At 44.1% G+C, this 21,180-nt stretch overlaps 1 protein-coding gene across 4 annotated transcripts in view; it reads left to right on the top strand.

Moving 5' to 3' along the window:
* LOC140476825 (anion exchange protein 2-like) overlaps window positions 1–21,180 on the top strand; it is a 261,146-nt gene that overhangs the window by 26,207 nt on the left and 213,759 nt on the right. For 2 of the 4 annotated variants that reach the window (XM_072569633.1, XM_072569628.1), the window contains exon 2: window positions 19,188–19,336. The gene's annotated coding sequence lies outside the window, so the exon portion shown is untranslated. Of the gene's footprint in view, window positions 1–3,818; window positions 3,838–19,187; window positions 19,337–21,180 lie in introns of those variants that run through there. The other 2 variants (XM_072569630.1, XM_072569629.1) reach the window with 2 other exon arrangements.

Genomic DNA, 21,180 nt, shown 5'->3' with positions numbered 1-21,180 from the left:
CAACATTTAAGAGACATTTGGCTGCGTATATGAATAGGAAGGGTTTGGAGGGACATGGGCCAGATGCTGGCAGGTGGGACTAGATTGTGTTGGGATATCTGGTTGGCATGGATGGGTTGGACCGAAGGGCCTATTTTCATACTGTACATCTCTATGACTCTAGTAGGGGCAAGTCCAGACAAGGGAGCAGGGCAGAACCTCAAAATCTGAGCTAGACTATTCAGAGGTGATGACATGAAGCTGTTCGCACAAGGAAATATGTGTATGTGGGAGGTTAATTGCCGATTTGAAAAGTGAATGTCTCAGCCAGGTCTCCGGATTTGAAAATTGGGTGACAGCACGACCTCCTTCAGCTGCTAGGGCTGAATATTGTAACTGGATCATGTTGTGTCGAGTCACCTGTGCAGCACAATCACTTGGGTAAGGATTGGAAAGGGAAACAACACCTGTGGAACTATACCATTTTCTCAGCCAGCAAATCCTGGAGAAAGAAACTAAATGACCTTGAGTTTTTATGACCCCCTTCCTCTGTTTAAACACCAGGCACATCACTACTACTGCTGCTGACGATGTGAGAGAGCAGGAAACAAATTCCCTGGTTTTTGGATGTAAAGAGCACTTTACTGATTTAGAGGGTCAGTAATGAGGTGTTGTGGGGGCACATCGCATGACCTTGGCAGCTTTTCCCAATGCTCTGTCCTGCAGAAATCTTGTTGTTTTTGTCTTGTAGTCGTGGAGATACACAGCACGGAAACAGGGCCTTCACCCTAACTTGTCCAAAACTGAGCTAGTCCCATTTGCCTGCATTTGGCCCATATTCCTCTAAACCTTTCCTATCTGTGCACTTGTCCAAATGTCTTTTAAATGTTGTAATTTGTAACTGCCTCTATCACTTTCTGTGACAGCTCATTCTATATACTCACCACGCTGTATGAAAAAGTTGCCTCTAAGGTCCCTCTCTCCTAAACCTTATGTCCTTTAGCTTTGGGCTTCCCTACCCTGGGGAAAAGACCTTAGCTGCTCACCTTATCTGTGCTCCTCATCATTTTATAAACTTCTGTGCTCCGGGGGAACAAAGTCCCAGCCTTTCCAACCTCTCTTTCTAACTCAAAAATTCCAGTTTTTCTGGTGTTCGTGTCACAAGGTACTGATTTGAAGCCATTGACATTTACAAGAATTATTAGCACAATGTCTGAAGGTCTACTCCTCCCGTTTTCTATGCTCTCACTGCCCAAGAGTGGACAGATGACCAGAGCTTGGGGAAAATAGGGTTAAACTATTACAACAAATGTATAGGTTCTCTCTAGTACAAAAGCTTACTGGTAAGGAGGTTGAAATATTCAGATTGAAAGGTTAGATAAACCAAACCACTTCCTGTGGTAGGGGTGAGGAGGGCAGAACAAGGGGGAATCCCTAAAAATTTGAGCCCAACTGTTCAGGAGTAATGTTAGGAACAACTACACACAACGGATAAGGAAGTTCTGCTCCAGCTTTGTGCTGATGTAACGATTTAATCATGATTCTTTTGCATTTGTAAGGAGGCAGTTTCAGATGGCGATCCTGTTCTTAATAATTATCAGTATGCATTTTCATGTTGCAGAGAATGAGAGTGAAACATGGATTGGGGTTGAGCTGGGTGCTGATGCATTCCCATCCTGGTCGCAGAGTGAGCCAGGTTGTGAGGCTTCCTGTAGAATTCTATTCTGTTACTCTTGTGTTGGTTCTGTCCTAGAATATCAGCAGGGACTACTCACAATGATACTGTACCTTTCACATGGTAAAATGTCTGTTATATCTGGTTTGGGAGTTCATGAATACAAATACCAACAAAAGAGTTTTGAGTAAGAGTAACAACTCACTAATAAGATCGTAGTGAATGACTCCACATTCTTGTCTCTGATAACCTTTCACCCCCTTACTTATCAAGAATCTGGTTCCAGCAAGAGAGTTCTAAAGGCTCATGACACTCAGAGAGCAACATTTTCCTCATTTGTCTTAAATGAACAAATCCTCATTTTTTAAAAGGTACCTGCAGTTCTATAATTTGTAGAAATTAAGGAAGTTTCAGTATACTGCCCTCAATACCATGTGCTTTAACCTGTTAGTGCACCTTTATTAAAATCAAATACACCATCTCCACTGGTTCTCTCTCATTCATTCTACTTCTTATGTCCTCAAACACTGTTTCCCTTTCACAAATCCATGCTGATATTGTGTAATATCATTGGTATTTTCTAAGTGTCCTGTCACCACACCCTTTACAATAGTCTCCAGCCCTTTCCCTGTCAGTTAATGTTAGGTTAACCAGTCTGAAATTCCTGGTTTCCCTCTCGCTCCTTTTTTGAACAGTGGGGTTATATATGTCAGCTTATATATGGGACTGTTTCAGAATTTACAAAATTATGGAAGCTGACAACCACTATTTTCATGGTTAAAAATCACACAACACCAGGTTATAGTCCAACAGGTTTAATTGGAAGCACACTAGCTTTCAGAGTGTCGCTTCTTCATCAGGTGATAGTGGAGGGCTCAATCCTAACACAGAATTTATAGCAGACATTTACAGAGTGATGTAACTGAAATTATACATTGAAAAATTGATTGTTAAGTCTTTCATCTGTTTGAATACCATGAAAGCTTCACTTCTTTCATGTGTAAATCACAAAACCTTTTTTTAAAAGTTGAATTCTCAAGTTAGCTGTTAACAATGGGTGATAGCTAGATAATATGGTGAAGATGTTAGCCCCCTGTGTTCTCTGTCTATGCCATGATGTTTAGATTGATTCTAATCTAAAAAGTGAGATAACAGAGTTTTACATGAATTCATGCAGTTTTTGAGCAAAGTACAATGTAATCCTGCAAGTACAAATTCACCCCACAAAATATATGTGTGCATATGGGTCTGTGTCTGTCTGTCCGGGTTGGGGGTTGTGAGTGTGAGGAAGTGTATGTGTGTGTAGAGTGTCTTAAGTCTGTGAGGGGGTGCATGTGTGGGTGTCTGTGTGCGCGTCTGGGTATGTGGGTGTCTGTGTGTATAGGAATGCGTGTGTGTGTGTGTACGCACGAGTGTGTGTATGTAGGAGTGTCTCTGTGTGTATATAGTGCAATGGTGGTCACCTGTAATGTAACATGAACCCAAGGTCCTGGTTGAGGCCCTCCCTATGGGTACCAAACTTAGCTATCAGCCTCTGCTCTAAAACTTTTCACTGCTGCCTGTCCCCGCCTTGGAGGATGGTCACCCGAAGGTCCAAGGTCGAATGTCCTGGACCACTGAAGTGTTCTCCAACTGGGAGGGAACTCTCCTGTCTGTTGATTCTTGTGCGGTGCCCATTCATCCGTTGTCGTAGCCTTTGCTCGGTTTCCCCAATGTTCCATGCTTCAGGGCATCCCTGCCTGCAACGTATAAGATAGACAACGTTGGCTGAGTCACATAAGTACCTGCCACATACAAGGTGGGAGGTGTCCCCACGCGTAATGGTGGTATCTGTGTCCACACTCTGACACATCTTGCAGCGCCTATCGTGACAGGGTTGTATGGAGTTGTCCTGAGAGCTGGGCAGCTTGCTACGAACAATGATCTGTTTGAGGTTTGGCGGTTGTTTAAAGGCAAGTAGTTGAGGTGTGGGGAAGGTCTTGGTGAGGTGCTCATCCTCATTGATAATGTGTTGCAGGTCACAAAGAACACGGCGCAGTTTTTCAGCTCCTGGGAAATACTGAACAACGAGGGGTACCCTGTCGGTTGCAGCACGTGTCTGTCTCCTGAGGAGGTCATTACGGTTCCTTGCTGTGGCACGTCGGAACTGGCGGTCGATGAGCTCAAAAACTGCATGAATTCATGTAAAACTCTGTTATCTCACTTTTTAGATTAGAATCAATCTAAACATCATGGCATAGACAGAGAACACAGGGGGCGAACCCCTTCAACATATTGTCTAGCTATCACCCATTGTTAACAGCTAACCCGAGAATGCAATTTTTAAAAAAAGGTTTTGTGATTTACACATGAAAGAAGTGAAACTTTCATGATATTTAAACAAATGAAAGACTTAACAATCAATTTTTCAATGTATAATTTCAGTTACATCACTCTGTAAATGTCTGCTATAAATTATGTGTGTTAGGATTGAGCCCTCCACTACCACCTGATGAAGGAGCGACACTCTGAAAGCTAGTTGGACTATAACCTGGTGCTGTGTGATTTTTAACTTTGTACACTCCAGTCCAACACCGGCATCTCCAAATCATGACTATATTTTCATGGCTACCTCTTTTTGGATGGGATGTAGATTATCAGGCCCTGGGGATTTATCAGCTTTCAATCCGCTTTGGGGCGGCACGGTGGCTCAGAGGTTAGCACTGCTGCCTCACAGCGCCAGGGACCCAGGTTCAATTCCCGCCTCGGGCAACTGTCTGTGTGGAGTTTGCACATTCTCCCTGTGTCTGTGTGGGTTTGCTCCGGTTTCCTCCCACAGTCCAAAGATATGCAGGTTAGGTGAATTGGCCATGCTAAATTGCCCGTAGTGGTAGGTACAGGGCAAACGTAGGGGAATGGGTCTGGGTGGGTTGCTGTTCGGAGGGTCGATGTGGATTTGTTGGGCTGAAGGGCCTGTTTGCACACTGTAGGGAATTTAATCTAAGCTAATCCAATTCCATTAATTTTTCCAGCACTATGTTACGATTAATACTAACCTCCTTCAATTCCTTCTTCCTAAAAGTACCTTTCTTCACTAGTACTTCTCGGAAGTTTTTTGTGTTTTGTGAAGATGGATCAAAGAAACAATTACTTTTGGTCTGCCATTTTCTTATCAATTATCAGTTCTCCTGTTTGAGTCTGCAGTCTTGTTTTATGTTCTTTAAGTTTATACTTCCATTTTATTCTGATTTTGGAATCTACTGCTGTGCACGGACAATTCAAAGTTAGTTCTATCATGTTATAGTTGCTTCTTCCAAAAGGATTTCTCTCAACAAGACTATTAATTAACCCTTTTCTCATTGTACAGAATCCTTGGATAACCTGTCTTGAGTTTTGTTCTTCAAAGTGTTCATTCAAAACGTCATCTTGTACACTCCAAGAATTCATCTGCCACTGGGTTATTGCAAGTATGGTTTAGACAATAGACAATAGACAATAGATGCAGGAGTAGGCCATTCTGCCCTTCGAGCCTGCACCGCCATTCAATATGATCATGGCTGATCATTCCTAATCAGTATCCTGTTCCAGCCTTATCTCCATACCCCTTGACTCCACTATCTTTAAGAGCTCTATCCAATTCTTTCTTAAATGAATCCAGTTTGTCGAGTTGCTATGTAGTTCATGAATACTAGGTAAAAACAAGGACTGCAGATGCTGGAAACCAGACTCTAGATTATAGTGGTGCTGGAAAAACACAGCAGGTCAGGCAGTATCCGATGAGCAGAAAAGTCAATGTTTCGGGCAAAAGCCCTTCATCAGGAATAGAGGCAGGGTGCCTGCAGAGTGGAGAGATAAATGAGAGGGGGGTGGGGTGGGGAGAAAGTAGCATAGAGTACAATAGGTGAATGGGGGTGGGGATGGAGGTGATAGGTCAGAGAGGAGGGTGGAGTGGATAGGTGGGAAAGAAGATAGGGAGTTCATGAATACTGTTGCTTCCTTGTTGCATGAATTTCTAACTTCCTGTTCAATGCCTCCTGTACTGCACCACTGCTGTTTGGAGGACTATAGACATCTCCCACTGCTGTTTTAGAACATAGAACATAGAACAATACAGCACAGAACAGACCCTTCGGTCCACGATGTTGTGCCGAACATTTGTCCTAGCTTAAGCACCTATCCATGTACCTATCCAATTGCCGCTTAAAAGTCACCAATGATTCTGACTCTGCCACTCCCACAGGCAGCGCATTCCATGCCCCCACCACTCTCTGGGTAAAGAACCCACCCCTGACATCTCCCCTACACCTTCCACCCTTCACCTTAAATTTATGTCCCCTTGTAACACTCTGTTGTACCCGGGGAAAAAGTCTCTGACTGTCTACTCTATCTATTCCCCCGATCATCTTATAAACCTCGAACAAGTCACCCCTCATCCTTCGCCATTCCAATGAGAAAAGGCCAAGCACTCTCAACCTATCCTCGTACGACCTATTCTCCATTCCAGGCAACATCCTGGTAAATCTTCTCTGCACCCTCTCCAAAGCTTTCACATCTTTCCTAAAGTGAGGCGACCAGAACTGCACACAGTACTCCAAATGTGGTCTTACCAAGGTCCTGTACAGCTGCAACATCACCTCACGACTCTTCAATTCAATTCCTCTGCTAATGAACGCTAATACACCATAGGCCTTCTTACAAGCTCTATCCACCTGAGTGGCAACTTTCAAAGATCTATGAACATAGACCTCAAGATCCCTCTGCTCCTCCACCTTACTAAGAACCCTACCGTTAACCCTGTATTCCGCATTCTTTTTTTGTCCTTCCAAAATGGACAACCTCACACTTGACAGGTTTGAGCTCCATCTGCCACTCCTCAGCCCAGCTCTGCATCATATCTAAGTCCCTTTGCAGTTGACAACAGTCCTCCTCACTATCCACAACTCCACCTATCTTCGTATCGTCTGCAAATTTACTGACCCACCCTTCGACTCCCTCATCTAAGTCATTAATAAAGATTACAAACAGCAGAGGACCCAGAACTGATCCCTGCGGAACTCCACTTGTAACTGGGTTCCAGGCTGCATATTTACCATCTACCACCACTCTTTGACTTCGACCGGTTAGCCAGTTCTCAACCCAACTGGCCAAATTTCCCACTATCCCATGCCTCCTGACTTTCCGCATAAGCCTACCATGGGGAACCTTATCAAATACCTTACTAAAATCCATGTACACTACATCACTGCTCTACCTTCATCCACATGCTTGGTCACCTCCTCAAAGAATTCAATCAGACTTGTAAGGCAAGACCTACCCCTCTCAAATCCCTGCTGGCTGTCCCTAATCAAGCAGTGTCTTTCCAGATACTCATAAATCCTATCCCTCAGTACCCTTTCCATTACTTTGCCTACCACTGAAGTAAGACTAACTGGCCTGTAATTCCCGGGGATATCCCTATTCCCTTTTTTGAACAGGGGCACAACATTTGCCACTCTCCAGTCCCCTGGTACCACCCCCGTTGACAGTGAAGACGAAAAGATCATTGCCAACGGCTCTGCCATTTCCTCTCTTGCTTCCCACATAATCCTAGGATATATCCCGTCAGGCCCGGGGGACTTGTCTATCCTCAAGTTTTTCAAAATGCCCAACACATCTTCCTTCCTAACAAGTATCTCCTCTAGCTCACCAGTCCGTTTCATACTCTCCTCTTCAACAATACAGTCCCTCTCATGTGTAAATACTGAAGAAAAGTACTCATTCAAGACCTCTCCTATCTCTTCCGACTCCAGACACAGTCTCCCACTACTGTCCTTGATCGGACATACCCTCGTTCTTGTCATTCTCATGTTTCTCACATACGCATAAAAGGCCTTGGGGTTATCCTTGATCCTACCCGCCAAAGATTTTTCATGCCCTCTCTTAGCTCTCCTAATCCCTTTCTTCAGCTCCCTCCTGGCTATCCTGTATCCCTCCAATGCTCTGTCTGAACCTTGTTTCCTCAACCTTATGTAAGCCTCCTTCTTCCTCTTTACTAGACATTCAACCTCCCTTGTCAACCAAGGTTCCCTCACACGACCATCTCTTTCCTGCCTGACAGGTACATACATATCAAGGACACGTCGTATTTGTTCCTTGAAAAAGTTCCACATTTCAACGACATCCTTCCCTGACAACTTATGCTCCTCAAATCCTGTCTTGCAGCATCTTATTTACCCCCCCCCAAAATTGTAAAACCTACCCTGTTGCATGCACCTATCTCTCTCCATAACCAAGGTGAAAGTCACAGAATTGTGGGCACCATCACCAAAATGCTCACACACTAACAAGCCCATCACTTGTCCCGGTTCGTTACCAAGTTTTCTGAACCAATATTCTTTTCTTGCTTTTGACTTCATATTTCACTAAGAATGCCTCACTTCCTTTTGTGTCTCTTTTCGAAAGTTTGAATATCCTTGGCAGTTCAGTTCCCAGCCTTTTTCATTATGTGGCCACATCTGTCTGATCAAAATCATATTATATCTATATGTGCTGTTAATTTGTACACTTTACTTCAAATACTTCACACATTTAGATATAATACCATTAAATTTGTACTTTTGACATTTTTGCACCATCTATTTGTGTTCCAGCTTTGTTGCTGCTAGCCCTTGTTCCTTCTGCATTTTACATTTGCTTTCTATTTTTTCATTTTCATTTCCAGCTTTGTTTTCCTCATTCTTGTCTCTCTCTGCTTAGGTTCCCATCCCTCTGCCACTCCAGTTTTAGCTCTTTTCTCTCTGTATTGGTGAACGTCCCTCAGATGATATTGGTCTCAGAGCTGCTGGGAACTCATAAATTGAATCAGTTGGATGATTTGTGTTCTGGCACAGATAAAAATCATCATGAAAACCCATCTTGATGGCTGTAATTACCAAACTCAGAAATGTGGCACCCAGTGAGGGTGATGCCACAGGGCATGAAGCTAGGGCAGACAAGTGACAGCTAGCATTTAAAAGGAAGAGGTGTGGGATAATAGACTTTTATAGAAGGAATAAGGAGGAGAAGTATAGACTAGTTTCCTCTTGAAGAATCTAGAACCAGAGGTTCCTATTTAAAAATCTGGTCAACCATTCAAGACACAGCTGAGACAAAATCTTTTCTCTCTGGGTCATGAGTTTTAGGAGCTGCTTTGCTGAAAATGCAGTAAAAGCAGAGTCCTTGAATATTCATTTTTAAGGCACAGGTGGATAGATTCTTATTAAGTCAGGGGTGGGCAGGAATGAGGGTATTACATTACCTGATCTTATTGACTGGCACAGAAGGTTTAGGGCGCTGGATGGCCTATTCCTCCCTCTTGTTATGTTTGTCTGTTCCAAGAACAAATGTAGACAAACTGAAGATGGACATGAAGCTCGGAAGTAGACAAATACCATATGTTTGACCTTTGTCCTCTCCCTGTCATCCCTCCCCTTTTGCCTCCGCTCAGCCTAGCCCAATGCTATGAACTCCATGAGAATTCAGGGCTTTTGAACTTCTCAGGATTCACTTGAGGGCCAAGCAGAGAATAATGTTTGTGAACAAGTTAATCTCTCTGAAACTGTGGAGCCAATTTATTTATACAGAACTCATTAGCTGCTTGACATATTTATTTTAAAATATTCTTGCCATTCCCCCACTGATATTGTCAAGGTTTTTATTTATTAATTTACTCTGATTTGGGAAGTTGTTCAACCCTCTTCTCATTAGCTGGACCTTACTTTCACACAGAGGCTGTTAAATGCTGTTAAACTATTACCTGTTGAATGAATTAAAGCTCCAGGGAAGCATAGGGAGGACCATTCACCAGGGTAAAAACAATGACTGCAGATGCTGGAAACCAGATTGTGATTTAGTGGTGCTGGAAGAGCACAGCAGTTCAGGCAGCATCCAAGTAGCTTCGAAATCGACGTTTCAGGCAAAAGCCCTTCATCAGGAATAAAGGCAGTGAGGCTGATCTCGCACCTCCGCCCTCAGACCCCACCCCTCCAACCATAAGAAGGACAGAACGCCCCTGGTGCTCACCTTCCACCCTACCAACCTTCGCATAAACCAAATCATCCGCCGACATTTCTGCCACCTCCAAACAGACCCCACCACCAGGGATATATTTCCCTCCCCACCCCTTTCCGCCTTCCGCAAAGACCGTTTATGGAACACCCGCACCAATCAACCACACAGCCCTGTGGCCCAACATTTCAACTCCCCCTCCCACTCTGTCGAGGACATGGAGGTCCTGGGCCTCCTTCACCGCCGCTCCCTCACCACCAGACGCCTGGAGGAAGAACGCCTCATCTTCTGCCTCGGAACACTTCAACCCCAGGGCATCAATGTGGACTTCAACAGTTTCCTCATTTCCCCTTCCCCTACCTCACCCTAGTTCTAAACTTCCAGCTCAGTAACTGTCTCCTTGACTTGTCCGGACTTGTCCTACCTGTCTATCTCCTTTTCCACCTATCCACTCCACCCTCTCCTCGTTGACCTATCACCTTCATCCCCTCCCCCACTCACCCATTGTACTCTATGCTACTTTCTCCCCACCCCACCCTCCTCTAGCTTATCTCTCCACGTTTCAGGCTCACTGCCTTTATTCCTGATGAAGGGCTTTTGCCTGAAACATCGATTTCGAAGCTACTTGGATGCTGCCTGAACTGCAGGACCATGCACCAGATCAGTAGTCTGTTTGACAGCTGGATCTGAATTTACCCAGTGCTGGAGTCCACACTGCCAGTTCTACCAGGTGAAAGCAATAATGAGCAGGAATTGTTGCTGAATTGTGACAGTGGGCAGTTTTTAGGCCTCAACCCACCATAATCACTAGAAGTAGGAGCAGGGTTAGGCTATTTGGCCTTTTGAGTTTGCCCACTCATCAATAAGATGATACTGGTCTGGTTTTGCCTCCAGTTTCCTGCATGTCCTCCATAACCCTTGATTCCTTGTCAATGAAAAATTTATCTAACTCAGCCTTGAATATATTCTGTGCTCAGTCTCCATCACATTACAAACATGTTTCCTCATCTCCAGTTTAAACTGGAGACACCTAATGATGAAACTATGCCCCCTAGTTTTCAACTTCCCCAGAGGAGGAAACATCCTCTCAGCGTCTATCCTTTTGAACCCCCTGAGAATCTTTTGTGTCAATAAGATCACCTCTCATTCTTTTAAATTCCAGTGAGTATTAGTTCAACCTGTCCCCTTCTTATTTCTCAGTTATACCCATTTAGCTTCACTGGTCTAGCCCAGACATGTCCTCTCTAAGTACTGCTGTGATGTTTTTCCTAAGCAATAATGCCACTCCCCCTCCTCTCTTACAGAGTTATAGGGTCATACAGCATAGAAACAGATCTTTCAGTCCAACCAGTCCGTGCTGAAATTAATCCCCAACTGAACTAGTCTCTCTGCCTGTTCCGGGCCCATATCCCTTCAAACCTTTGCTATTAGTGTCATTGTCATAGAAATGTACAGCCTGGAAACAGACCCTTCGGTCCGACTCTTCCATGTCAACCAGATATCCCAACCTAATCTAGTCCCATTTGCCAGCACTTGGCCCATATCCCCCTCAATCCTTCCTATTCATGTACCCATCCCGATGCCTTTTAAATGTTGCAATTGTACCAGCCTCCACCACATCCTCTGGCAGCTCATTCCATATACATACCGCCCTCTTGTGTGAAAAAGGTGCCCCTTAGGTCTCTCATATATCTTTCCCCTCTCACCCTAAACTTATGCTCTCTAGTTCTGGACTTGGGGAAAAGACCTTGTCTATTTATCCTATCCATGCCCCTCATGATTTTATAAACCTCCCATAAGGTCACCCCCCAGCCTCCAATGCTCCAGGGGAACAGTCCCAACCTATTTAACCTCTCCCTGTAGCTCAAATCCTCCAATCCTGGCAACATACTTTTAAATCTTTTCTGAACCCTTTCAAGTTTCACAACATCCTTCATTTACCTATCCAAATGTCTTTTAAACATTGTAATTGTCTACATCGACCATTTGTTCAGGAAATTCATTCCACACATGAACCACCCTTTGTGTCAAACATTTGCCCCTCTTATCTTTTTAAATCTCTCTCCTCTCACCTATCCTTCCTATAGCATTTATACCCTGAGACATCGAGTTGCCAGTCCTGTCCCTCCCTTGGCCATGTTTCTGTAGTAGCTATGATATGCCAGTCCCATGTTCCTAACTGTGCCTTGAGGTCATCTGCCTTACTTATCAGGCCTCTTGCATTGACATAAGTAGAGTTTAATCCATCAGTCTTCCCTCGTTCTCTGCTGTGCTCTTGCCTGTCTTGTCTTTTTAACTTGCTTTTGTTAATTCCTGTACCAGCCTCAATCTTGTTTTGTCTCACTATTGCTTAGAGTCCCAACCCCACTGCATGACTAGTTTAAAGCCTCCCAAGTAGTTCTAACAATTTTCCTGCCAGGATATTGGTCCCCTTTCAGTTCCAATCTATCCTCCAGTGCAGGTCACTTCTGCCTCAGAAGACATTGCAGTGATCCAAAAATTTGAATCCCTGCCCCTTGCACCAGCTCCTCAGTCACGCATTCATCTGCTCCACCCTTCTGTTCCTACTGTCACTAACATGTGGCAGAGATTGCTACCCTTGAGGTCCTGCTTTTTACCCTCCTGCCTAACGCTCTATATTCATTCTGTAGGACCTTCTCCCTTTTGTTTATACTGTTAGTAGCAATGCATGCAATGATCTCTGACTGCTCATGCACCTCCTGAAATGTAGTCAAATAGGAGTAGTTCAGATTAGGAAACCTAGCGTGTCCAGTGGGTCTGTTTCCAGCTCTATGACTTGATGTTATACTGGATTGGATGATCAACCATGATTATATTGAATGGTGGAGCAGGCTCGAAGGGCTGAATGGCCTAAGTCTGCTCTTGGTTTCTAAGTTGTTGTTCCCCCAGTCCAGAAAATAGCAAGTACTCAATCGCACTCCTTCCTCGTGCCTTGTATTTGAGATGATTTTTGGCGAATCAGGAAGTGTGTGTCTTGCTACTGAATGTCCAGGGATCTGACTTGCTGTTGAACTATGGCAGTATTGCTATGGCTGGTCAAGTCTGTTTTTGTCATTGGAATGATATATTGCTGGTTCATGAATATAATATTTGCTTCTTTATGATGTCAAATGTCAAGATGCGAATACAATGGAGGAAAAGATCCGCTTCTGCAGTACAAAGTCCTGCTTACTCCATACCTGGAGTATTTTGATCAGATTTGGCGCAAAATCTGAGCACAAACAAATCTCTTGGTCTCTGACAGAATAGTGTAGCTCTGCCAAAATGGAGCCCACGGATTAAATTGCAGTGATAGATTATTTTAAAGATGTTAAGGACAAGAGTTGCCTTCTGTCCAAATATCAAGACACAGCTTGATATTTAAAATGTGATCTTTTCAGGAGCAGAAGCATTTTGATGCAAACAGTATTTCCTGCATTTCCACCAGCTGTGCTATTATGCTTTTGCAGAATTTTGGAAATAAGTAATGTAAATAGCAATTAATGGTTGTTCAATTGTTAATTTTAAAGGTGTTTTTGATAGATTTTGTGAACCTAACGTGTCACGTTGGTACACTCATGTGCTGCTCAAAAAGACGCATTTCTCAAGCCTTATCATTTTGCACTCGTCAGGACAATTCTCAGTAAATAACAAAGTAAATACCAGAAATAGGAGCAGGAGTAGGTCATTCAGCCCCTCAAGCCTGGCCTACAATTGAACAAGATCACTGCTGATCTGCCCCAAGCCCCCCTCCACTTTCGCAGCAGCTCATCATGGTCTTCAGCTCCTAGATATTTCAGAAATCTCTGTACCACCTCTTTAAATACTGTGTGATCTAGCCTCCACAATTACCTGAGATAGAGAATTCCAGACATATCACCACCTTCTCAACATCTCAACCTCAACCTAGTCAAGCCCCGTCGGAATCTTGTATTTTTAAGATTCCACCGCAAGTCCATTGACTCTTGCAATTACCTGGACTATACACCTCACATCCTGCATCCTGAAAAGACTCTATTCTATTCTCCCTGTTTCTCCACCTCTGTAATATCTATTCTGATGATGGCAGGTCCCACAATTGCTTTTGGCATCTGAAATGTCACCTCCTTCCTCTATTGAGGATTCCACACCAAAGGGCCTCAACTGGGTCTATCCAACTCCTGCACTTCAGCCCACGCCCCTTTTCTTCCCTTTCCTGACAGTGATAGAGTCCCCTTGGTCCTTACTTAGACCTCACTAGCAACTAAATCCAAAGGATCATTAGCTGCTGTTTCCACCTCCAGCAGGATGTCACCATTAAACACACTCCCTTCTCCTCCCCTCCTTGTCAGCCTCCCACCAGGACTGATCCCTCTGGGACACACTGGTCCACCCCGATACTCCCAACATCTCCCAACACCCTATCGCACCTTCCCATGCAATCACAGAAGGTGTAAAATCTTCCCATTTACTTCCTCCCCCCTCATTCTCCAAGGCGGATTTTCAATCTCGTCTAGATCCTGGGGAGTGTTGCTGAACAAAGAGATTTTGGAAAGCATAGTTCCTTGACAATGGACTGCCAAGTAGACAGGATAGTGACGAAGGTATTTGGTATGCCAGCCATTATTGGACAGTGCATTTGGGTATAGGAGTTGAGAGGTCATGTTGTGGCTTTACAGGACATTGGTACGGCACTTTTGGAACACTGCAGTGCTGGTCTCCCTGCGATAGGAAGGATGTTGTGAAACTTGAGAGGGTTCAGAAATGATTTAAAAGTACGTTGCCAGGTCGGAGGGTTTGAGCTATAGGGAGAGGCTGAAAAATCTGGGGCTGTATTCTCTGGAGTGTCAGAGACTGAAAGGTGTCCTTATAGAGGTTTATAAAATCATGAGGGGCATGGTTAGGATAAATAGACAAAGTCTTTTCCATGGGGTGGGGGAGTCCAGAACTAGAGGACATAAGTTTAAGATGAGAAGAAAAGATTTAAAAAGGATCGAAGGGGCAACTTTTTCACGCCAAGGGTGGTGTGTGTATGGGATGAGCTGCCAGAGGAAGTGGTGGAGGCTGGTACAATTGCAACATTTAAAAGGCATCTGGATGGGTACATGAATAGGAAGCGTTGAGGGATATGGGCCAAGTGCTGGCAAATGTGACTAGATTAGCATATCTAGTCAGCATGGAAGAGTTGGACCAAAGAGTCTGTTTCTGTGCTGTACATTTCTATGACTCTATTCACTGCTCACAATGTGTTGAGGAATCCTGATGAAGGGCTCTGGCCTGAAACATCTATTCTCCTGCTCCTTGGATGCTGCCTAACCTGCTGTGCTTTTCCAGCAACACACTCTCAACTCTGATCTCTAGCATCTGCAGATCTCAGTGTTTCCCTGCACACAATGTGGTCTTCTCTTCACTGGGGAGGCAAAGCCCAGACTGGGTGATTGCTTTGCAAAACACCTATGTTATGTCCACAAAATGACCCTGAGCTTCCTGTTGCTTGCCACTTTGACACACTACCATGTTCCTTGGGCAACATCTTTGTCTCAGCCTAAGATAGAAAAACAGTTTCATTTTCTGTTTGGCAGCTCTGCAGACATCTGGACTCAATATCAAGTTCAACAATTTTAAGGTCTGAGCACCTTCTCCTATGTCCTTACCCCAACCCCCACACACGAGGCCATGGCATCACATGGGCTGCTACCACAACCATCCCATTGTCAGCTACTAATGGTCCCCATTAGCAGCAATTGATTCTCCCAGGATGACCTTTATCCATTCCTTTGCCTGTCCAACTGTTGTTCACTCTCCCTGGGCTCCGTCTCTGCCTATTGTTTACTCTTCCACTCTCCCGTTCCCCATCTTCCAGATATATACCAACCTTTCCCTTGCTACAATCAATTCTGAAGAAGGGTCAGTGGACCCAAAACATTCACTTGCTTTCTCTCCACATGTTTTGCCAGACCTGAGTTTTCCCAGCAATTTCTGTTCTTTTTTTTTCAGGGGCTTGACAAAGTAAATGCTGGGTGGATGTTTCCCAAGATTGCTGATGAGGCTAATCTTGCAGCATGTGAATGTGTAAGAATCCCAATGTATATACACAGGGAGTCACTTGAGAATGTCAGTGAGCAGCTGCTTTTTATTTTGGTAGAGCAGTTGCAATTCTAATCTGTTTCTTGGTAAAAGAGATTGAGTGTTCATTCACATAACTATAGAGTTGGAGAGCTGCATTGGTGGTAGAAAGGCTTGCATTAGTGTAGATAGCGTCAAGGACTGTTTAATATTGCCATCAGTTTTTTGAATATTGTGTCATGGAGATGTACAGCATGGAAACAGACCATTCAGTCCAACTCGCCCATGCTGACCAGACATCACAAATTCATCTAGTCCCACTTGCCAGCACTTGGACCATATTCCTCTAAACCTTCCAATTTATATACCCATCCAGATGCTTTTTAAATGTTGTAATTGTACCAGCCTCCACCACTTCTGTTGGCAGCTCATTCCATACACGCACCACCCTCTGCGTGAAAAAGTTGCCGCTTAGGTCCCTTTTAATCCTTCCTCTCTCAGCCTAAACCTATGCCCTGTAGTTCTGGACTCCCCTGTCAGAAAACAGACCATGTCTATTTACCCTATCCATGCCCCTCACGATTTTATAAACCTCTATAAGGTCACCCTGCAGCCTCTGACGCTCCAGGGAAAACAATCTCAGCCTATTCAGCCTCTCCCTATAGCTGAAATCCTCCAACCCTGACAACCTTCTTGTAAATCTTTTCTGAACCCTTTCAAGTGTCACAACATCCTTCCAATAGGAAGATCAGAATTGCACGAATATTCCAAAAGTGGCCTAACCAATGTCCTGTACAGCCGCAACATGACCTCCCAACTCCTGTACTCAATACTCTGGCCAATAAAGGAAAGCATACCAAACACCGCCTTCACTATCCTATCTACCTGCGACTCTACTTTCAAGGAGCTATGAACCTGCACTCCAAGGTCTCTTTGTTCAGCAACATTCCCCAGGACCTTCCCATTAAGTGTATAAGTCCTGCCCTTATTTGTCTTTCCAAAATGGAACACCTTCATATTCATTTAAATTAAACTCCATCTGCTACTCCTTGGCCCATTGGCCCATCTGATCAAGATCCCTTTGTACTCTGGAGGTGCAGTGGACAGTGAAGAAAGTTACCTCAAATTTTGGTGTCATCTGCAAACCTACTAACTACACATCCTATGTTCACACCCAAATCATTTATGTAAACGACGGAAAGCAGTGAACTCAGCACCAATCTTTATGACACACCACTGGTCACAGGCCTCCAGTCTGAAAGGCAACTCTCCATCACCACGCTCTGTCTTCTACCTTTGAGCCAAATGGCTAGTTGACATGTACTACTTAAGTTTTGCAGGAGAATAGAAGAGTTGGATTATGTATAACCTTCTTTATGTAGGTAAAACTTAACTTGCTTAGTCCCTACATTGTTGGGTGGATGTCAGGGTTATAGTAACACTAGAATAGGTTGACTAAGAAGCAGATATAGGCGGCACGGTGGCACAGTGGTTAGCACTGCTGCCTCAATTCCCGCCTCTGTGTGGAGTTTGCACATTCTCCCCATGTCTGCGTGGGTTTTCTCTGGGTGCTCCGGTTTCCTCCCACATTCCAAAAATGTGCGGGTTAGGTGAATTGGCCATTCTAAATTGCCCGTAGTGTTAGGTGTAGGGGAATGGGTCTGGGTGGGTTACGCTTTGGCAGGTCGGTGTGGATTTGTTTGGTCGAAGGGCCTGTTTCCACACTGTAAGTAATCTAATTTAATCTAAGATAATTCGATGGATCAGTCTTGGAACTTTGCAGCCAGAATATTATCAAAACCTGTAGTCTTTGATTTATCAGCCATTCCCAGCCACATCTTGCTATCACTTGGTGTGAACTGAATTGATTATCAGAGCAGGTTCATGGTTTGTAGCTCTGTAACCTCTTAAACATGAACTGTTCACTTGCTGCTTTGCACTATGTTAACATCTTTAAAGGTGTAACACCATGTGGTTGAAATTAGTATAGAATGATGTGAAAGCATTGTGCTCTCTAACTCTAATCCATGCTCTGGCTGATGGTTCACATTCTAATTTGCCATATTTGATATCTTAGGCCCAAAAGTGCACTCTCTCCTCCACTGTGGCTTATTGCTGAGATTCTGCACTCATTATAACCCGACGACTGATAGTTCCATAATCTTTTCATATTATCTGGCTGCGCTCCTTAAAATCTTCATTCTTGCAGCAGTGCATGGACTGATCCATTAAATTTCACTTAACCCACACTTTTTTTGACACAATCATATTCTGCTTCTTGAATTCTTCAAGGAGAGTTTCTTAACGCCCTAATAGGCTTTGTATCCTTGGTTCCTTTACTGTTCCAAAGCAAATTGTTTTTCAAATTATTTAGTTGATACATGTTGCTACTAATTGGCTTAGGCTATTTTCCCAGTGTCTTTTATTCATTTAAATCACTGATCAGTTTCCATTCATAGATTAGAAATTCTTGTCTCTGATCTCTGCATTTTTGAAATTAGTACCGCTTTAGCAGTGAGCCCTGATTAAGGTGAATTGGTTAGTTTAGTGTGATTTTTCTCCCTTACTAAATCATTTCTTCTTCCTCAACACCTAAATGTTTTGTACTAGAGGAAATAGAAAGCTGTGTGATTTAAAAAAAAACATTTGTGGGGATTTGGGTGTTGCTGGCTGGGCTAGCATTTAGTGGCTGTCCCTAGGTGGTGGTGAGCTGCCTCCTTGAATTGCTGTAGTGCATCTGCTGTGGGTTGACCCAGGATGCCATTACGGAGGGAGTTCCAGGAGACAAAAATGAGGACTGCAGACACTGGAGATTAGAGTCCGGAGTGTGGTGCTGGAAAAGCACAGCATCCTCGGATGCTGCCAGTCCTGTTGTGCTTTTCAAGCACCACGCTCTCAACGGGGAATTCCAGGACTTTAACCCAGTGACAGTGAAGGAACGGTGATATATTTCCAAGTCAGGCAGGTGAGTAGCTTGGAGGGGAACTTACAGGTCGTGGTGGTCCCAGGTATCTGCTGCCCTTGTTCTTCTGGATGTAAGTGGTCATGGTTTGAAATGTACTCTCTGATGATCTTTGCTGAATTTCTGCAGTACATCTTGTAGATTATACACACTGTTGCTGTTAATTGTTTGTAATGGAGGGAGTTGATATTTGTGAATATGGTGCCAATCAAGTGGACTGCTTTGGCCTGGATAGTGTCAAACTGCTTGAGTGTTGATGGGGCTGCACTCATCCAGGTAAGTGGGGAGTATTCCATCACACTCCTGACTCATGCCTTGTTGGTGATGGATAGGCTTTGGGGAGTCAGTTGGTGAGTTACTTGCTGCAGGATTCCTAGCCTCTGACCTGCTCTTGTAACCAAATGATCCGTCTCTTGAAATTCTGGGAACACACAAGTCATGCAACACTCAAAAATCAATTTTGGTTTTACTTCTGAAGTATTTTTATTAATTAAACTGAAATTTTAAATGTGGTCCTTTCAGGTAGAGTCGCAGTAAATCACGGAGTCACTAATTAATCAAGCCTGCCATTTCCCTGTCGAAACGTGGGATGTGTGTTTGCGTCACTTTACAGGAAATCAGAAGTGAGGTTACTGTTGGTACAAGACTCGAGGCTAACTCATGAATTAGAGGTGAGTTGCTCCCAATGTTTGTGCCTTTTTGGAGATTGTATTGAAGGATAATTAAATATATCCGTGCTAAAAGAGCTACAGAGGAACCTTAATTATCTGGCATTCGAAATATCTGAACAAGATCACACGATCCTGATGCTTGGCTAAACTGTGTTATCTGACATTTGATTATCTGAACAAAATACTCCCTGCCTATATTGCTCAGATCGTTGAGGTTCCTCTATTCCATTCCAAATTCCACTGAGCCTGAGCTGGGGTAGCTGGAGTCTGCTTGAACAGTGGTGAGGGTGAAGCAACAAAATCTTGTGATAATGGGGATAGATCTCAGGTAGGGTCTCTATTCCAACACAGAAACTAAAATTGTTAAGCGTACATATACAGCAAGAAAGAAATTGCAGTCGTAGAGTTACACAGCTGTGCAGACCAGATATCCTAACTTAACCTTGTCTCATTTGACAGTATTTGGCCCATACTCCTCTAAATCCTTCCTATTCATGTATCTATCCAGAGCTAAGAGAGGGCATGAAAAATCCCTGGCGGATGGGATCAAGGATAACCCCAAGGCATTCTATGCATATGTGAGAAACCTGAGAATGACGAGAACGAGGGTAGGTCCGATCAAGGACAGTGGTGGGAGACTGTGTATTGAGTCGGAAGAGATAGGAGAGGTCTTGAACAAGTACTTCTCTTCAGTATTTACGAACGAGAGGGACCGTATTGTTGAAGAGGAGAGTGTGAAACGGACTGATAAGCTAGAAGAGATACCTGTTAGGAAGGAAGATGTGTTGGACATTTTGAACAACTTGAGGATAGACAAGTCCCCCGGGCCTGACGGGATATATCCTAGGATTATGTGGGAAGCAAGAGAGGAAATTGCAGTACCGTTGGCAATGATCTTCTCGTCTTCACTGGCAACTGGGGTGGTACCAGGGGACTGGAGAGTAGCGAATGTTGTGCCCCTGTTCAAAAAAGGGAATAGGGATAACCCCGGGAATTACAGGCCAGTTAGTCTTACCTCTGTGGTAGGCAAAGTAATGGAAAGGGTACTGAGGGATAGGATTTACGAGTACCTGGAAAGACACTGCTTGATTAGGGACAGCCAGCACGGATTTGTGAAGGGTAGGTCTTGCCTTACAAGTCTTATTGAATTCTTCGAGGAGGTGACCAAGCATGTGGATGAGGGTAGAGCAGTGGATGTAGTGTACATGGATTTTAGTAAGGCATTTGATAAGGTTCCCCATGGTAGGCTTATGCGGAAAGACAGGAGGCATGGGATAGAGGGAAATTTGACCAATTGGATAGAAAACTGGCTAACCGGTCGAAGGCAGAGAGTGGTGGTAGATGGTAAATATTCAGCATGGAGTCCAGTTACAAGTGGAGTTCCGCAGGGATCAGTTCTGGGTCCTCTGCTGTTTGTAATTTTTATTAATGACTTAGATGAGGGAGTCGAAGGGTGGGTCAGTAAATTTGCAGATGATACAAAGATAGGTGGAGTTGTGGACAGTGAGGAGGGCTGTTGTCGGCTGCAGAGGGACTTAGATATGATGCAGAGCTGGGCTGAGGAGTGGCAGATGGAGTTCAACCCTGCCAAGTGTGAGGTTGTCCATTTTGGAAGAACAAATAAGAATGCGGAATACAGGGTTAATGGTAGGGTTCTTGGTCAGGTGGAGGAACAGAGGGATCTTGGGGTCTATGTACATAGATCTTTGAAGGTTGCCACTCAGGTGGATAGAGTTTGTAAGAAGGCCTATGGAGTATTATCGTTCATTAGCAGAGGGATTGAATTCAAGAGTCATGAAGTGATGTTGCAGCTGTACAGGACTTTGGTTAGGCCACATTTGGAG

Source organism: Chiloscyllium punctatum, chromosome 5 (assembly GCF_047496795.1).
Source record: "Chiloscyllium punctatum isolate Juve2018m chromosome 5, sChiPun1.3, whole genome shotgun sequence".
Lineage (NCBI taxonomy): Eukaryota > Metazoa > Chordata > Chondrichthyes > Orectolobiformes > Hemiscylliidae > Chiloscyllium > Chiloscyllium punctatum.
This window is presented reverse-complemented; position numbering and strand designations above follow the sequence as displayed.